Source organism: Tursiops truncatus, chromosome 15, assembly GCF_011762595.2.
Source record: "Tursiops truncatus isolate mTurTru1 chromosome 15, mTurTru1.mat.Y, whole genome shotgun sequence".
NCBI classification, from domain to species: Eukaryota; Metazoa; Chordata; class Mammalia; order Artiodactyla; family Delphinidae; genus Tursiops; species Tursiops truncatus.
The window spans coordinates 21274811-21288696 of NC_047048.1; the positions used below are offsets into that span (position 1 = coordinate 21274811).

Below are 13886 nucleotides of genomic sequence, written 5' to 3' on the forward strand. Positions count from 1 at the left end.
AAACAACCTCAATGACAGATGAATGGATAAAGAAGATGTGGTACATGTACATATATACAATGGAATATTACTCAGCCATAAAAAGGAACAACATTGGGTCATTTGTAGAGATGTGGATGGACCTAGAGTCTGTCATACAGAGTGAAGTAAGCCAGAAAGAGAAAAAAAAAATCGTATATTAATGTATATATGTGGAATCTAGAAAAATGGTACAGATGTACCTATTTGCAGGGCAGGAATAGAGATGTAGATGTAGAGAATGAACATTTGGACAAAGAGGGGGGAAGGGGAGGGTGGGACAAATTGGGAGATTAGGATTGCCATATATACACTACCATGTGTAAAATAGATAGCTACTGGGAACATGCTATAAAGCACAGGAAGCTTAGCTCGGTGCTCTGTGATGACCTAGATGGGTGAGATGGGGTGGGTGGGAGGGAGGTCCAAGAGGGAGGGGATATAGGTATACATATCGCTGATTCACTTAATCGAACAGCAGAAACTAACACAACCTTGTAAAGCAATTATACTCCATTAAAATAAAAATCTTCAATGACTTCCTTTACCTACAGTAGTCTTACCCAAAGTACAGCGTCTGTACTCCTGGTAGTACATGTGATGATTTTCAGATGATACACAATAGTTCTTGTTATTTTAATGGTTAACTATTTTAATTGTGTTAGAAAAAGTGAAACCCACCAAATGAATGTTTTCGTGTATACTTTTTATTATTTTTTAGTTTTTTAAAAATTTATTTATTTTTGGCTGCATTGGGTCTTCGTTGCTGTGCGCCGGCTTTCTCTAGTTGCGGTGAGCGGGGGCTACTCTTCATTGCAGTGCACGGGCTTCTCATTGCGATGGCTTCTCTTGTTGGCCGGGCTTCAGTAGTTGTGGCATGCGGGCTCAGTAGTTGTGGCTTGCAGGCTCCAGAGCGCAGGCTCAGTAGTTGTGGCGCACGGGCTTAGTCGCTCCGCGGCATGTGGGAGCTTCCCAGACCAGGGCTCGAACCCGTGTCCCCTGCATTGGCAGGCGGATGCTTAACCACTGCACCAACAGGGAAGCCCTACTTTTTAAATAATTTAATTTAATTTTGTTTCTTTTTTTGGCTGCGCTGGGCAACATACAGAGATCTTAGTTCCCTGACCAGTGGTCAAACCCGTGCCCTCTACAGTGGAAGTAAGGAGTCTTACCACTGGACCACCAGGGAAGTCCCAATTTAACTTTTATTAAAGTATAGTTTATTTACAATGTAGTGTTAGTTTCAGGTATACAGCAAAGTGATTCAGTTATACATATATATCACGGATACTTTTGCTTATGGCCAGATTTTTTTAAGTTTGTGATTTAAAATAAATTTAAAGAAAAATATTAAGTAAATAATAGTACAGAGAGAACTCATATAACAAAAGTTAAAAAGTCATCACATTTGGGACACCGTGATGTATAGGATTAAGAAAATTTAAATGCAGCATCACCCCCTGACCTTTCCAGCTTCACCTCCCTCCAGCTACCATCAAGCACAATATACCATATGTTACTAAACTACAGGTTTCCCATGTCTTAACTCCCCTCATTCATCTATTCTCTCACAGCAGCCAGAGGGATGCTGTTAAAAGATAAGTCAGGGCTTCCCTGGTGGCGCAGTGGTTGAGAATCTGCCTGCTAATGCAGGGGACATGGGTTCGAGCCCTGGTCTGGGAGTATCCCACATGCCATGGAGCAACTAGGCCCGTGAGCCACAACTACTGAGCTGCGCATCTGGAGCCTGTGCTCCGCAACAAGAGAGGCCGCGATAGTGAGAGGCCCGTGCACCGCGATGAAGAGTGGCCCCCGCTTGCCACAACTAGAGAAAGCCCTTGCACAGAAACGAAAACCCAACACAGCAAAAATAAATTAATTAATAAACTCCTACCCCCAATATCTTCTAAAAAAAAAAAAAAGGTAAGTCAAATCATGTCATTACTGTGCTCAGAACTCTTCAGTCAGAATGCTTTTATTTCTAGGAGATGTAAGCTAAACTATAAGGTGTACATAAGCTACAAGATGTATGATATGCTACTATATCTGCAACTTAACCTTAAAATGGTTCAGAGGACAAAATACATACATACACATAAATACAGATAAAGCTAATATGGCACAATGTTAAAACTGTTAAACCTAAGAAATGGGTGCATGGATTTTCCCTGTATCATTCTTTCAATATCTTTTGTGTTTAAAATTTTTCATAATAAAAAGAAGTTGTGAGGAAAAACAAAATGATTGATATATAGATAGAGGGATGGATACCTTGATCAATATGTGTTAAAACCAATATAGTAAGATATAAATAGTTGAATATAGGTGGTGAATATATGTCTTCACTGTATAAATTATCCAAATTTTTTTGTATATTTGAAAATATTTATAATAGAAATATGCAGGGAGTTGTGAGAAAAACTTAAAAAAATAAATTCTTATTTATGTAGAAAATCCAAAAGAACCAACAACAGAAAAGCAACAAAACAATTCCTAGAACTAACAAGCATTTATAGCAAGGTTATAGGATATAAGGTTAATATACAAAAATTAATTGCTTTCCTATATATCAGCAATGGAACTTGAAACTAAAAGTATTATACCATTTACATTAGGACCCCCCAAAATGAAATAGTTAGGCAGAAATCTAACAAAATATGAAAGAAATCAAAGATGAACTAAATAAATGGAGAGATTCCAAGTTCACGGATAGAAGACTCAATATTGTCAAGATTTTAGTTCTTCCTAACTTGATCTATAGATTCAACACAAGCCCTAAGGAAATCCCAGAAGACTATTTTGTGGCTATCAAAAAATTGATCCTAAATTTTACATGGAAAGGAAAGAGATCAAAAACAGCCAATACAACACTGAAAAAAGCCAGTCAATGCACTGATATTACCTGACATCGAGACTTACTATAAAGCGACAGTAATAAGACACTGTGTTGTATCCATATGAGATGATGGATGTTCATGAAACTCACTGTGATAATCATTTCATGTGGTAAGTGAGTCAGATCATTATGCTCTGCACCTTAAACTTATACAGCGCTGTATGTCAATTATATCGCAATAAAACTGGAAGAGAGGGACTTCCCTCGTGGTCCAGTGGCTAAGACTCTGTGCTCCCAATGCAGGGGGCCCAGGTTAGATCCCTGGTCCGGGAACTAGATCTCACATACCACAACTAAGAGTTCGTATGACACAACTAAGAGCCCACATGCCACAACTAAAAGATCCCACGTGCCGCAACGAAGATTCTGCATGCTTAACTAAGACCCGGCGCAGCCAAATAAATAAATAAATATTTTTAAAAAAAAACTGGAAGAGAAAAAATACATTGTGATTTTGGCAAAAGAATAGACCATTAGATCAATGGAGTACAATGGAGAGGCCAGAAATAGTCCCACATAAATACAGTCAACTGATCTTTGACCAAGGAGCAAAGGCAATAAAATGTCTTTTCAACAAATGATGTTAGAACAACTAGACATCTACATGCCAAAAAATGAATCTAGACATAGACCTTGTACCCTTTACAAAAATTTACTCAGAATGGGTCACAGAACTAAATGTAAAATGCAAAACTATAAAATTCCTAGAAGATACACTAGGAGAAAATCTAGGTGTCACTGACTTTTTAGATATAACATGAAAGGCACAATACATGAAAGAAATCATGGGTAAGCTAGACTACATTAAAATTAAAAACTTCTGCTCTGCCAAAGACACTGTCAAGAGAATGACAAATCACCAACTGGGAGAAAATATTTGCAAAAAGTATATCTAACAAAGGACTGATATCCAAAATACACAAAGAAATCTTACAACTCAAGAATAAGAAAACTAAGGACCTGATTTAAATATGGGCAAAAGACCTGAAGAGACACCTCACCAAAGACATACAGATGGCACATAAGCATATGAAAAGATGTTCCAGATCACATGCCATTAGGGAATTCCAAATTAAAACAAGATACCACTATACACCTATTGGAATGGCCAAAATCCAGAACAATGACAACACCAAATGCTGAGGACGATGTGGAGAAACAAGAACTCCCATTTCTTTTCCGGTGAGATTTCAAAATGGTATAGTCACTTTGGAAGACAGGTTGGAAGTTTCTTAGAAAAGGAAACATACTTTTATAATATGATCCAGCAATTGTGTTCCTTGGTCTTTACCCAAAGGAGTTGAAAACTTATGTTCACACAAAAACCTGCACATGATGTTTATAGCAGCTTTATTCATAATTGTCAAAACTTGGAAGCAACCAAGATGTCCTTCAGTAGGTGAATGAATAAACAAACTGTAGCACATCCAGACAATGGAATATTATTCAGTGCTAAAAAGAAATGAGCTATCAAGCCATGAAAAGAAATGGAGGGAACTTAAATGCATATTATTAAGTGAAAGAAGCCAATCTGAAAAGGTATGATTCCAACTATATGACATTCTGGAAAAGGCAAAACTATGGAGACAGTAAAAAAAAATCAGTAGTTGTCAGGGTTGGTGGGAAGGAGGGATGGATAGGCAGAACACAGAGGATTTTTAGGGCAGTGAAGACACACATCATTATACATTTGTCAAAACCCACAGAATGTGTAACACCAAGCACGAACCCTAGTGTAAACCATGGACTTGGGTGATAAGGATGTAGGTTCATGGATTATAACATTTGTACCACTCTGGTGCGGGATGCTGATGGTGGAGGAAGCAGTTCGTGGGAAGGCAGAGAATTTACAGGAACTCTGTGTACTTTCTGCCCAGTGTTGTTGTGACCCTACGACTGCTTTAAAAAATAATGCCAAGTAAACAAATGAATAAATCCTCCACTGCCTCACCATCACCATTTACCTCATAGTGAAGCCAAGGTAACAAAGGAGGGCTGCAAGGATCTATGGGATTTGCTCACTCTGCTCCAGTCATGCTGGCAGCCTCCGCAGACCTAGTGCCAGGCATGTTGCACTCAGTGCTTCTGCACTCATTGTGCTTTCTGCCAGGAACACTCTTCCCAAAGAGCACCCTGGTTCCCTCCCACCTTCCCTCAGGTCTTTATTCAAATGTCATCTCCTTGGCGGTGAGGCCTTCCCATCACCTTATTTAAAAATGCAGCTTTCCCCAAGCCTTCCTCTTCTTCTTGTTTTATTTTTCTCCAGAGGACTTCTCACCAACTAACATACTATGTATTTTACTTAGCTAATTCCTTGTCTGCCTGCCTCCCTCCCACTAGAATGTAAGTTGTGTGAGGGCAGAGGCTTCTGTGATTTTGTTCCCCTGTTGTTCATTGCCTTATCACTGAGCCTAGGATGTGGTAGGCTCTCAACAACGTTTGTTGAGTGAGTAAATGAATACCTTAGTGAGAGTTCTCTCATGCTTCTGGATATCTGCCATGCTGTATTCTCTGCCTGCAATGACATTCCTCTGTGTTCAGAAGAGAAAAATCCCACTCAGCCTCCAAAATTCAGCTCAAGAAACCCTTCTTTTGCAAAGGGCTCCCTGACTTTAGGCAGACAGAGGCAGGAACCTCTTCCCTGCATTACCACAGTGCCCATTATCACCAAAGGCTGGTGGGGCCCTACACAGTGCTTCACAATCTGTGGGGCTTTGGAGTCTCCTTATTCATCTTGTATGCCCAGAACCTTTGAACCTAGCAGATAACAGCAGGCCCTCAGAAACATTTGTGGAATGAAATAATAAATGAGTGAATGACTTAAAAAAGCAATCAGTATGTAGCTTAGTGTGAATTACATAGACATCTGTAGCATACATAATTTAAAGAATACCCTTAAAGATATTCCTATTGAAATTCCTTTGACATGAATACTTTTTATTGTAGTTTACGCAAGATCTATAAATTAATGACTAATAATGCCCAAAGTCTAAGATACTGCCTACTAATCAATGTAAAAGGCTGAGTTTGCTTTCATATTTCTATTACGTTACTTCAAAGCAATTTTTTTCTCTACCTTTTGTTTGGGTTTCCATATCCATACTGGGTTAGCCTAGAGAGTATCATCATGGGAGCTAAAGACTGAGCAGGTTTGGTAAATAAAGCATTGATGCCAAAGGCCATTGAGGAAAGGGGTGACCTGGAACAGAAAAAAGTAGCATGTGTCTACATCACACACAAATTACATGTGTGTATATATGTACATGTATATACATATATATGTATACAAGTATCAAGGACCTTTTGGCTATTAAGTCCTCCTTGAGCCTAAACAGACAATAATAGAAATAGTTTAAAAGATGCTAACCATCATCTGATAATGCAGGGTTGCCACAAACATGCATCGAGCAAGTCTATTGGAGCCATTTTTCCAATGGAATTTGCTCACTTTGTGTCTCTGTGTTACATTTTGGTAATTCTTGCAAGATATCAAAGATTATCATTATTATTACAGTAAGTCCCCTACATACAAACGAGTTCTGTTCCAAGAGCGCGTTCGTAAGTCTAATTTGTTCTTAAGTCAAACAAAGTTAGCCTAGGCACCCAACTAACACAATGGGCTATATACTGCTGCCTTTACACTTGCTTCTGGACATCCTGGGCTTGAAATAAAGATACTGTACTACTGTACTCTACAGAGTACTGTACAGTAAAGTACACAAAAGCACAACCACTTGTAGCGGATGTACGCACATGACAACGTATGCCAGACATGTGAGCTAACTTATGTGATTGGACATGCGAATGCATGTTCGCATATTTGAAAGTTCACAACTTGAAGGTTCATTTGTAGGGGACTTACTGTATATTTGTTACGGTGATCTGTGATGAGTGATCTTTGATGTTACTATTGTAGTTGTTTGGACATTTCATTTTTTAGCAATAAAGTATTTTTAAGTTAATGTATGTACATTTTTTAGACATAATGCTATTGCACACTTAATATACTACACTATTGTATGAACATAACTTTTATATGCACTGGAAAACCAAGAAATATGTGACTTGCTTTATTGCAATATTTGCTTTATTGCAGTGGTCTGGAACTGAACACACAATATCTCCAGTACCAATATGTATTATTTCATTTAAGCTCCGCAACAATCCCATGAGGAAGATACTATCACTCCTATTTTCGGGATGGGAGGACAGACTAACTTGTCCATAGTCACACAGCTAGCAACTAGTAGAACTGGGATTCATACTTAAGTCTTTCTGCCCAAAGTTTATAAAGGATTACTTTAACATGTTCTCTGTAAGAATCCTGCCATATCATTTTTTGATAATTTAGTTACGTCACATAAAATAAATCCAGTGCATTGACTGAGTAATCTGAAATTTTATCATATTTCAACTAATGATGGAAACCTTGCAACTAAAGAAGAAGAGAAGAAAAAGGGGAGGTGAAGAAAGGGAAGAAAAAAAGAAAAGGAAAGGAAAGAAGGGAAAAGATGAGGCCAGAGAATTGGAAGATTGCTTTGATGGTAAGACCTTGAGAGTCATTCCCAGTTCTTCAATCTGCTGGTTACTTTACCTTGGGAAAGTTAACCCCTCAAGAGTTTTAGTTTCCTGACAATGGGGATAATTATGATTTCATGATAATATAATAATACAACTGCTGTCTGTATCCTCCACTAGACCGTCAGTGCCATAAAGGCAAGGGTTACACCTGCTTTGGCTCCCTGCATTAAGTTCTTATCTGACCTGATCAGGATGACAGTTGACTGAAGCCAAAAAATCATTTTCAGAAGATAAGACATTGAGCATTCTATTTCAACTTAACTATACTCATTCACCCACCTTTTCTTTAAGTACAAGTCCACTGATGAAAGTGTTGTGCCATCTTTCTGGCATGTATAGTATCCATAGGATATGATCTATGGTTTCTACTATCAGTCATAGAGAGAACCTAAAGTTGTTCACAAGGCAATCTAAGAACAGAATACCTTTAGATTTTTATGACTTTTCCCCAAAACATCTACAGTTCTCATCACATCAGATTTGATAGTGATTTTTTTACACTTAATCTTTATCAAGTTTTTCTAAAGCATTCAACTTAGTGTTCATAGAAATAACTTTCATTTCATACTTATATTTCCTAAGTTTATAAAATATAAGTGTAATTAAGTGTTGTAATTATAATAACAATTGCATCTGACATTAACCAATTTGAAACAAAAAGTACTGACTCTTGGTAAGGATATAACTTATGGGAGCAGAAAAGCACATGTGTCTTCAAGAGTAGCCATTCAGTCAGAAGCATACAGCATGTGCATAGGAGAGAGTATGTTTTAGAAAGGATCTGTTACAAGACCTGCTGTATTGTATCCCCAGCATTGACCACAGTGCCTGACATATAGGAGGCAATCAATAAATATTTGTTGAGTCAATAATTCTACCACACATGGCTGGTGTGTGACTTGAATGAGCAAAAGCCATACAGTGCTTACACACATTGGCATTTGATAAATGTCAGTGCCCTTCGCTTTCCGACTGTTTGAGGCATTTTATTCATTTGTACCCAGTCTCATTCAAAAAGAATTTGAGGGTCATAAGATGTTTACTGATGTTTCTTCTTGTTAACTTATTCATTTTTTTAAAAAGTGATTTGAGCCGGTCATTTTTCTAGGCACTTAGGGACACGGTCCTGAACCTTAAGGAGCTCACCACCTTGCTCATCACTCCAAATATGACTTAGCAACAAACCCTGAAACAGGAAAGAAATTATATAAGGAAGAAATCACCAAGCTGGATTGGCAAAGCTTCCTTCAATTTAAGTTGTATTAAAAAAAAAAAAAAAGCCATGCAGCTTCTAAAAGCTAATAAAGACTATGCCAGTCTTCAAATAATACAGTCCTCTCTAATCCATAAAATAGGGCACATATCACAAAATATTTGCCCATCAAGTGAATTTTATAGCTGATCTAAAGCGTTTATAATAACCATACCAAGGAACAAAATCTCTCGTCATCAGCTTACACTTTTTCAAGTAAAAGAGGATAAGATGGACTTTGATTTTCACTTTTAATTCTTGTGATGTCACAGGGCGAAGGTCATTTTGCCTGACAATCCAGTGTCAGAATGCATACAGCAATATTATAACATAAAGCTATCTGAGGTTTCACTTCGGTTTCTGAGATTTAACCTTGTTGTAGCACTGGCTGTGTGAAGCTGAGGGATAAAAAAATTATGATGTCCTTTCAAAAGCAGAGAAAACTTGCCCAGGGTGAACAATTATGAATAGCCTGTATGTTCTGCTCTCTGATTCCCAGTGCTGCCTCTTATGGTCATCTTTCAGTTATGTGGTTTGTAATGGCAATGTAACTGAGATATGGAGACTCTGATAGGTCCTGCCTCCATGTGATATTTTTATAGCTAATATTTGAAAAAATATTACTTACTGCCAGTTGAACTTCAGTACATCTGCATTGACATGTCAGCTAGTGGCAGATTAAATGAGCAAAAAGAAGCTTGCACAATCACCCTAGAAACAATTTTAAATACACAAATGAAAATTCTATAACTAGGAGGCACAGATTTGTTTAAAAACCAAACAACAAATAAAAGTAGACATTCGGTTTGCAAAAAGGAAAAATGAAATAATATACTACAAAAGTAAACATATATTAGGCACACGCTTCTATCCTCCCAAAATATATCTATGAATATATAATTCTCTTTTAAAAATAAAATAACTACATTTTGAAAAATTTACTATGCTTTTTCCTCATTCCCAGATGACTGCTCATTAAATCTGCTTAAATTACGGATAGGTTCTAAAGAACAAAACATGCCATGAATTCATCAGACATTTTTTCTCTTTATTTTTCCTTTTTTTCCCTTTTATTTCCTATAGTTTATCTGCCTTAATTAAAATGAACTTTCTAGCTTTATGAGCATGGTAATAATGACATGGTGTTTTTCTGGTTTATATTTTAAACAGCATAAATATTTTGTAAACTGCACAATAAAACAGAAGAAATGAGAATCCATTATCTCTCATTCACATAAACATATAACTTTTAAAATTATCTTTGATAACAGAAGGCAAATATAGCAGATATTTTAAATTTTTTTCAGTTTAAATTTATAATCTACTACTTATGTTTGCTAATTCTTTACCATAAGCTAAGGGAAGGTAGATTATCTTCTTATATTTCTTTTGCACAATCTTTATTCCATGCAAAAAAAAATGAGTTAAGTAAAATATTATATATAAGTAGTAAGTATTTAATAATATAAATTCCAATATATTTTAACTGGAGAAGCATTTAGAAATCTTCTAGTTCAACAGCACATCCAATACAGAAATCTCTTGATATCAAGATAGGAAAGTTAAGAACTATAAAAGGACATATAACATTTTAGTTATGATAGAAGAATAAAAATGGAGGTATGTTTAAGTAAAAAAAAAAAAAGCAAACAAAATTTTTTATTTTAAAAATCCCTATCAAGATGTCCTTTTAAATATGATATAGCCAAGGCCACTATTGTAGATTTATAGAATAGCTATCTATGTGGGGTTCTAACATCTTGAAGTTTCACAGAGATTCAATCCTTTGGGTTAATTAGTATACTCTCCGTTACCAATGTATTCAAAATGCAAGTAAGTCTTCATGAAAATTTTCTCAAATTGTTCCAGCAGGGACCTGGAGTCGGATTTATTAATTCATTCACCCAAAACACATTTTCTAAGGACCAACTATTTGCAGGAACTATAGTAGATAATGGGGCCACAGTAATAAGAAACTAGACCTTATTCATAATAAGCTCAGTCCAGTGGGAGCCACAGACAATCACAGACAGGGGGATAAATGCTACAGCAGAGATAAGCACAGGGCATTGGGGTCATGTAGGAGGGACAACCAATCCAGATGAGGAAATAGAGGAAGGCTTTCCAGAAAACACACCCCTGAGCTGCAGCCTAAAGAAACACTAGGAGAGAGCCATATAAGAAACAGTGAAAGCTCTCCAGGCACAGCATGCTGCATGTTAGACATGGAGGTGTTGAATCAGGCACTGCAAAATGTTTCTCTATGGCAGGGAGTTCATTCTAAGTGGAGGAGTAACAAGAAATGAGGATAAAGGGTAAACAGGGCCTGCATAACAAAGGACCTCATATGTCATTATTTGCATTATATCCTGCAAGTAATGAGAAGCCACTTAAGATTGTTAAGCAATGGAATGACACGTTACTCTAGAAGCAATATGGAAGAAGGGGTTGGAGGGACTGGGGACTAGAGGCAAGGGGACCATGTGGGAGGCTATATGGAAATCCAGGTAAGAGATGATGAGGACCTGAGCTAAAGGAATGGCAGTGGAAACAGAGAAGGGGTGGATTCAGGACATATTAGGGAGCTAAAACTACTAATAATTGGTAGCTTATTGGATGTAGGAGACAAGAAAGAGATGGCAAAGACAACTTCTCAATCTCTGATGCGGGCAACTAGAAAGATGGTAGAGCCATTTCCCAAGATGGCAAAGGCAAAGAACATCTTTTGGGGACAAGATGATTATTTGGCAGCAGCGTTTACTAAATGATGCCCTTTAATAGGTTACAAAGAGGTGCTTAACTTTACCACAAAATTTAGCATTAGAAGTCTCTGCAAAAAAGGAGTTCACATTCAATTTGACAGAAAGGTATAATGACTCTGCCTAGAAATGAATGTTAAACACATTTCAGATCAAAGATGTTTCACTGCTTGAAAGGAAATGGCAAGACCTACTGTAATTTTGGGACTGGCACCGGCATTTACTTACATGATAAAAGTGAGATAACGAGCCAACAAATAATAGTATTGCTGTCCAAGAAGTAACATGACAATGGAGGCTGCTCCTTCTAGGTAGAATGCAAACAAGATACATAGTAACCGAACTTCCTCAGCCGGGACTGGCTGACAAGTGCAAGGCCCTGAAATGGAAGCAGATTGGCGTCGTGTTAAGATGGAATCCCATGAATTATGCTTATTCTTCCTGACAACGAAATACACGTTCTCAGCCAAAGATAAATTTGCTTCTGAATTATAACATCAGTTGAAACACACAACTAATACTATCTATCATGGTTAGAAATGTTATTATCCATTGATATCCATAAAAGCTGACCAATATTCTATAAATAACAAGGAAACAGCTATTATTTCCTATAAAATGAACAAAGTGAGAAACAGTTTCATACATTTTTATTTTCACACTAACATGAGGTTTTACTAAAACCAACTAGGAAAGAACCATCACTTAGAAACAACAAGCATTGCTTTATTGTAATGTGAAAAGGCCAGCTCAAATCTAAAATAAATTCAGATTTTAAAATTTGGGATTAAAGCCCAGAATTCACCTAGCACACAGTAGTAAATAGTTAAATGAATATCTTACTATTCTTCTTGCTGTAATATGTCTGAAATGTACTTTCTTAATCCTAAAATCAAGCACCAGAGATAAACAATAGTTTATGATTCTATCTACATTTCTTCTGGTTGTGTTTCCTGCCTAATCTTATATATGTTCATAATTCTACTCGATTCATGTTAAGAGCTCAATCACATTTTTTTACTGCATTTCTTGCTACCAATGAAAAAGTTCATTGTTCTAGACCAAAAAGTTAGTGCTAAATATGCATATGTACATTAACAAAGATTAAAAGATCCTCTTTGTTTTCAGTTTTAAGAAGTATATCATTTAGCCCTGAACTGTTTTCACTAACCAAATGTGCATACATTACAATTACAGGAGAATTTTCAATGATGTAATACCAATATTCTTTAACAAAAATAAGGGGTTTTCCCCCTGACTGATTTTTTTGGTTTAATTCTGTACTTTCAAGGAACAAGAGCGCTTTTTTTTTTTAATATTAAAACAAAGGCTCAGTGATTGATGGGATCCAAGGCATTTCTTAGAGTTCTATAAGGTAAAGTATGTAAAACACCCCAGCAAGCCCCCCTACATTCCTATATTTAATAATAATATTGTAAATTTACACAGTTCCACATATTGAAATGAAGCTTCTTGTTTTCAACCTCTAATACAAAAATACTATACAAAATATAAGAAAGTAATAATGTAAGAAATATGTGGCAAAGTGGAAAGAGAAAGATTTTGAAATCAGATGTCCCTAGGTTTGAATTCCAGCTTTGCCACTTTTATCAGCTGTTCATTCATAGACAAGTTACTTTACCTAAGAGGCATTTCCTCCCACTAGCACTCCCTCCCCTTCTCTGTCTCTGTCTCTCTCATCATATAAAGTACTTAATAATTGTTCCTTATTACTTTTCTGTCCAATGTAAAAAGATATGAGCCAGGGACTTCCCTGGCGGCACAGTGGTTAAGAACCCGCCTGCCAATGCAGGGGACATGGGTTCGATTCCCTGGTCTGGGAAGATCCCACATGACACGGAGCAACTAAGCCCGTGCGCCACAACTGCTGAGCCTGCGCTCTAGAGCCCCCAAGCCACAACTGCTAAGCCCGTGCGCCAGAACTGCTAAGCCCGTGCACCACAACTGCTGAAGCCCGCGTGCCCAGAGCCAGTGCTCCGCAACAAGAGAAGCCACTGCATTGAGAAGCCCGTGCACCGCAACGAAGAGTAGCCCCCCACTCGAGGCAGCTAGAGAAAGCCCGCGTGCAGCAACAAAGACCCAATGCAACCAAAAATAAATAAGTAAAATTAAATTAAAAAACATTATCTTAAAAAAAAAGATAGGAGTCAATGATGAGTAATATAACGACAAAAAAAGAGACTACTTTTTCTTTTACTAAAGTAAAGCCTTCTACAAACTGAGGGTTTTGGCTCTCCATTCATGTGTTTATTGAGTAGAAGCTTGTGAATAATGTGTCCCAGAACAAGTGTTGGCAAACAAATGCCAAAGAAGCCTAAATCCAAACAGAGATAAAGGCAATGCTGTGCTTATAGTGAAA

General features: G+C 37.2%; 1 long non-coding RNA gene across 1 annotated transcript in view; it reads right to left on the reverse strand.

Moving 5' to 3' along the window:
• The window catches only part of LOC141276477 (uncharacterized), a 47691-nt gene that overhangs the window by 24069 nt on the left and 9736 nt on the right, over positions 1 to 13886 (reverse strand). Inside the window, exons 4-5 of the long non-coding RNA XR_012326080.1 lie at positions 11735 to 11885; positions 9376 to 9458 (exon numbers count right to left, since the gene is read on the reverse strand). This is a non-coding gene — a long non-coding RNA (uncharacterized lncRNA). The remainder of the gene's footprint in view (positions 1 to 9375; positions 9459 to 11734; positions 11886 to 13886) is intronic.